Raw genomic sequence first — 6,944 nt, 5'->3', positions numbered from 1 at the left:
ACAAGGGCATCCTCGCGGAGTTGCACCCATTGCCGCGGAGACCGGAGAAAGAAGAAAGCTACTTGACTCGGATCATCTCACGCTCCCGTGCCATCGTTACAAGCAGGTATGAAAGCCCTATGATTTCCATGGCCAAAATCATTTGTGTTCTTGGGTAATGTTAGGTTAGTTAATTTTATTGTGCATTCTATGATGAATGAAGCATGGAATCATTTGGTGAATGATCTATATTTCTTGAGAACATGTGATCTTGTAATTTCCATCTAATGGTTGGTTAGTGTGATTACTTTGTGCCCCTAATTTGCAATGAAACGAACAAAAATTGTATATAGTTGTGTAAGAGAGTTTATTCTCGTCCAAAATCCTTGCAGTTGTTTGTTATAAATCACTGAATTCCAATCTTATTATGATGTGTGTACTGAATTTTGTCAAGATTCCGTGTTTGGGACACTTTTTGTCGATGATGTTCGGTATGTAGATTGTTAGTTATAAATCAACGATATCAAAAACCCGATGTATATTTTATGGTCCCAGTATCTCATAATGATGAGTTATTGGAATTGTTTTATGTATGATGATTATTTTTTTAGCATTTAGTGTTTATTTTTGTTCTTTGTCGTTCATTCAAATATAATACTTAATATATGGAATGGATATGGTTGTTTTATGTATCCAGTTTTGTACAAACATGTTTAGTGTCATTCAAAATAATCACCCGAATGTGTATGTATTGTTTGTGCAATCAAAACAGTTATGGTTAGCCAGTTGGGAAATTTGGTGAATGGACGTTGTTACTTAGCACCACTCATAGACGATGTATGCCAGCTTGAAAGAGAAGATGACACGAAGACACTCGGAGTTACTCCGAGGACGCCATTTAGTCATCTGATGGATATTGAGCCAATAGCACAAGAGCGTACTGTATTGGATGCATTGATGCATGTTTTCGATACACGGACCAAAACCTTCAATTTGGGAGACAGTCACTTACAATTCCGTCCTGAAGATGTTTCAATGATACTTGAACTAAAATGTGACGGTATCGCAATAGATTTCTCAAGGAAGAAGGAACGTTGTACACTCGAGGAAGAGTTCTTAACGAAAGGAGTAGACCGAACAAGGGAGTGCTTGTTAAGGACTTTAATGAGTCTGGTTGGCAAGAAAGACAGCAAGAAAGAAGAAAGTTTTGTAAAACTTTTGCTAGTATACATCATGGGATCCTTCCTTTTCCCCACCACTTCATGTACATCTCCAGCATGGTTAGCCTACTATGTGGAAGACCTGTCAACGCTGGATCAATATGCATGGGCCCAAGCAACCTACAAGTGGATTATGGATGATTTGCCCAATGCAGCTGCTCGTGTGAAGGACAGATGTTCCGGGAAGCAACCGTGCATAGGGTATTTGTGAGGATGTACAGTTGCATTGACAATTTGGTTTTATGAAGTAACTGGGACTGGGAAGAAGATCCACTTTGGAAGAACACCACGCATTCTCTGTTATGGTGAAGCCAGTATCAAGAAACAAGCAGGTGTGAGTGCCTTGATCGAGTCATTGGATGGAAAAGTGGTATGCAAATTAGAATCCATTGAGTATTTCCTTTTACTATTCTCCTTTTGTGTCATTTTTATTGCTTTTACTCATAGGTCGTTAGTATCCATATTTACCAATCTGTATCACATTTAACTGTTATATATTCACGATTATTGTTTTTATATCGATTCCAGTTTAGTATCTTACACATGTATTCAGTTTTTTTATTAGATGTTCCTTTTTGAGAATAATGTGTATACGTCCATATTAATGTTTGTTGTTGTATTTGCTAGTTTTCCCCGCTTATGCCGGAGAGACAATCTGAAGTTGACCTCATTGGTTCGGGAAAGATTGATCTCAGCTTTGCAAGGACAAGTTTGGTTCTATCCAATGCAACGAAAGCACCAAAATTCATCAAGGCATTGAAACAAAATGTAAGAGGAAACAAGTTGAGAGGCATCCGTGACAACTGATCATGAAAGTGAGAAGTCGGGTGAAGCTCCACCAAGAGAGTCCAAAAAAATCATCGGGTTCGAGTCTAGCGAGGAAACAGATGGAAGATAACAAATACGAAACATTGATGGCTGAAGTGATAGCTCTTCGTGCGAAGCTTGCTATTTTTGAAGAAAGGAAGAACACAAGCAACGAGGAAGAAGATGTTGTACCACCCTCTATTAACAGATGACATTGGCCCAGCTCCACCATCGAGGAGATCCAAGAGAGTGGCATCGAAGCCAAGAGCAACCAAACCTCCAACATCGCAAGAAGCCTCAGGCTCAGGGATCACTTAGCTAGAGAAACGTGTCACTCATGCCTCGAAAACTGCACAACCAACAAAACTTGCCCAAGTAAAAGGTGCACCATCACCCAGAGGTAGGAAACGAGCTGCATCAACTCCATCCCAATTAAGTGAAGTGGACAAGAAAACAACAGAGGACATCGACAATGCGATAGAATCGCTAGCACAGCTAAAATCCGAGGACTCTATATGCATACCCAAGGAAGGAGATATAGAAGGTGAAGCAGAGAAATTGATAGAACAACCTGCCCCACGAACCGATTTCAATCCAACCAATAAAAGGCCTACAGGATTTGGCCGGCTGCAAAAGATACACCAATTGTCACTAAGTATTTTCCTTAATCGACAAATTGACGAGTAAGCACATTGTTCAAATGTTCTATATTAGAATTTTAAATATGCAATTCAGAGTTGCAATCCACTTTTCTTCTAGAGTAATCAATATTTGTATTTACTTCTGTTTATTGATACATAATATTTATTTTAAGCATTGCCGTATAGTCTTCCCGAATAAATGCTCATTATTTGGGATACTGACATTAGTTTTTCAATCATATATGTGCACTCATCATGAACATGCATCACATTGTCGCCTACCTAATTAATTGATTGTTGTATATTACATCAAGACAATGGTCCGGACCAGACGAGAAGGGTCACATATCCCGCTTTCTCATCTGATGCATTGATTGATGGCAAACGGATGGTGCCGCACGATGTCGTTGGACGCCTTTGTTCTCATGTTACTTGATACTTTGAAGAAATCTCCTAATGTGTATAAGATGATCGCTACAATCACCCGCCCAATGGCCCCTTGCTTTATCTAGGCAAGAACATTCTGTCTACTGGAATGGAAAGAATGATGAGCCCTCAGCGGTAGAAGATTTCCCCGACATAGAATTAATCCTCATACCAATCGTGTGGAACAAACATTATCACTTACTTGTTCTTGACAAAGTTAAGAAGGAGTACTTGCACTATGACTCAATCGGTGGACATGTTCATGATCAAGATGCAATAGCCATGGTAATAACAAGATTTGATCAATTATGTTTTTAATTTCATTTTTAAATGTGTGTGTAATATCTTTCCTTCTTCCAGCGTACATTGTTTGAAGAGCATTTGCGTATACTTTGGTATTAGTGAAACCGTGGCATACACACTCAACTCATGTGCAAGGATGTCCAAAACAAAGGATGGATAGTGTGGATTGCTTAGTTTATTTAATGCGGTTTATGAAGCAAGTGTTGAATGATGAAGATCTGTATCTCCCCCAAAAGATGGAGGATGGTATTATGTGAAACCCTCAAAAGATGGAGGCAATAGCTGGAGAGATGCCTGAAATTGACTCGTAGTTAGTGCCTCAGCAAACTGAGCCCATACACAAAGATGGTAGTGAAGATATTTCTGGGAAATTATGATTGAACTCGCTACCAACAACTAAAAGATGCTGCAGAATGACATCCAGCGTAGAACCCTTGCTCAAAGATACGACATCGGCTCCACATATGCAAATAGATCCACATAGTCGGACCGAGTAAAGAGGCATCTCGCACCTATTGATTTGTTGCACCGTGATACAATGGTTAATATAGGACATTTTGATTTACCTTGAACATTGTACTGGAACTGTACTCGATTTGACTTTTTATCATCGCTTTTTGTGCTAATTGACGACGAATATACTATTTCAAAGATTTAGTTGACTTACTTTTATCTTTTAATCAAATGAAATGTATCCAGCTTTTTAGTTGTGGTAGCTGCTTTTGATACTTTACATTTATTATTCATAGATCGCCCTCAATACACAATTTTAATCCTCAGGTTTGATACTTTGAATTTACTATTCTTAGGAAACCTTCAATTTTTAGTGCTACCCATTCAGTTTTTGTACTTTAAATTCACTATTCATAGATAACATTCAGTTTTTAATTTTGTTTTTTGGTTTTTCATGTATCCAGCTTATTATTTGAGGAACCCGGATCGAATTCATGACTGATCAAACAAACTCTCGAGAACTTTATACTGCACTATATATAAGTGATCAATCATTCAACATACGATGAGCGTGAGTCAAAAACAAAAGAGACGGGTACAAAGGGATCACGAGTTTAATCTGCGATTACTTCATTACATGTGGCCTCGTATGCCCAACTTCGTGGCATCGACTACAATGTAAGTCACGAACACCAATGCTTGTGGATTCAATCCTCCTTTTTCTTGGTCGTCCGGTCTCTTTCTTTGAGATAGGTGGAGCGAATCACGGAGATGTCGACCACGCATCCATCGGTTTGTCGTGATCCGGTGCGAGGAATATTGGACCTCATATGCTTCTTTAGTACAATGAGACTGTGTAGTAGCCTTCCACAGAAATGATGAATGTTTACATCAGTTTGTAAGATTGCTTGCAGCGAGCATGGTTATAAGGAAGACGTTACACCTCCCACCGATGACATGAACAAGTTCTATTACGTGAATCGACATGGTTGCCACGCATGCCCATACGACTTCAAAAAATATCACCATCGGATCGGCCTATGACTAAGCATCTGCTTTCTTCAATAGTTTTTTCAATCTTCTTGTGAATCTCCGGGCAAAGATGGGTTTCCTATTTCATGCAATTCTCGCGCCGCTTGTACATTAGGTTCATCATCTTGAACCTACATTGGTGGAAGTACACATGAGAGAAAAACACTACTACTGTGAATATAATACCATGGGAAAGCCACAATATTAAACACTAGGCATAAATAAGGAACACTAAAATAACTCTTATCTGCAAATGGGTTCCATAGAGGAATAGCATGGGTCTACAACCACACTTAAAACTTTGAGGAACATACATGCAAAGCACCACGCTTAAAAGCGTTCTCCATCCCTCGGTCAATGCTGCGATGCTACGGGTTGAGCTCGAGCACTACAGCGTACCATATCCAGCGAGATCATAACTTGCAGCGTCTAGCTTCCATGGAGAATTGCCCTTTGGCACCTCTTTGCTACCCATCCATGTGCTTGTTTGCATGCGGTAACGCGGGCGCCGCTGGTCACGCAATATCATCACATTGTATGTCTACATGACCGGTATAGAGGGCGATCTACGTAATTTCCTCATGCTTGCGCTACTAGCCATTTATTAGAAGCCCTTGGATGAGATACTATGCTGCGATACCCCCACCGCATGTATGACTATTATTTTGAGTTGTTTTGATTCGTCGTAGAGGTTGCTGATCACGAGGCGTGGATCGCGCCATTGACATATAACTTGGCGGCACATGCTGGCGGTCACTCTATATCAATTTTATGAACTTCGAACTTGAAATTGCGGTTGGTAGCTAGAAAGTGCGTACAATGCATCCTTGAATTCTTGTGCATTTTCAAAGTGTTGCCCAACCTTGAAAATTTCAAAACCACGTGATCTTGTGAAGAATTGTTTATAGTTATACGCCCTCTTCCATGTGTTCTTCGGTAGTGTATTTTGTGATGTTGGTACCCTTGTTATATACATTCGAGTAAAGCAGTTAGTAAAATAAATAAACAATAACACTTTAAAACTGAATAGTTATGACAAATAAGCTTCGGCAATAACAAAAACTAATGGCTACAAAGTAAAACTAATACCAAACAAACGATACTATACCCAAACACATAATAATGATACATATGCGAAACATAATGCAAATCCTTGCCACATTATACAACAATGAGTGCAAAACCAAAAAGAATAAGATATTTATAGTGACATTGGTGAAGTACAGACGGTCTCCGTTATTTCGTTCACAGTGTCTATAATCATGTTCACCACGGTCTTTTTGAATATACGATGAACAGTACACATGTTCTGAAAGTCATCCTCACGAGCTAATAAAGCACATTGTCTTCGGCATGCGGCATTATATACTTTACTACTTGCCTGCAGGATGTTCGAGAGCCCAATATGTGCATATCTCCTCAAATAATGTTTGCCATCCAGTCAATTCAGTGAAATGTAACACATAACCATCCCCTTTATACTTCGTAACACCGTAAAACATGTCCATGAAATCACGCATTAAGAAAAACCACACTATAGATGAAGGGACCGAGTGAGATATGTTACCGGGGAACCCTACATGAAGACCAAGATATGCATCTTAATGGGGATCTAAGAAATACCTTCACACGTTCTTTGGGATAGAGCTTTGTGAAGTTAGCTCGCATCTGCAGAAACAGAGATGGTGAGTAGAGATGGGTGATAAAAGAGGACAATCACTCCAAAAACCAAAGGCCAAGGAGGAAGAAAAGAAAATGAAATGAAAAAAAATGCAAGCTTCTCCAGCAAGACAAAAGGTAAGGAAGAAGATTTTTGAGGGATGTTAAAGTACAAGACAACATCCCCTTGTACAAGAACATGGCACCATATTTCCCTCCCAAAAGCAAAGGGTAAAATGGGGTTTTTAAAAAATATAAACTGGCAAAGATGACGGTAGGGACGAAATAGAAATGATTCCAAAAAGGAAGGACTGCAGGGTATACTATTTGGTCAGAGGGACTTATTTGTATAAACGAAAAGTTTCAGGGACTAATAAGTAATTTTCCTTTATTATTATTATGTCATATTTATTATTATATTTCT

The sequence above is a fragment of the Dioscorea cayenensis genome, chromosome 9, assembly GCF_009730915.1.
Source record: "Dioscorea cayenensis subsp. rotundata cultivar TDr96_F1 chromosome 9, TDr96_F1_v2_PseudoChromosome.rev07_lg8_w22 25.fasta, whole genome shotgun sequence".
Taxonomy (NCBI): Eukaryota; Viridiplantae; Streptophyta; class Magnoliopsida; order Dioscoreales; family Dioscoreaceae; genus Dioscorea; species Dioscorea cayenensis.
Note: the sequence above shows the minus strand (reverse complement) of the source record.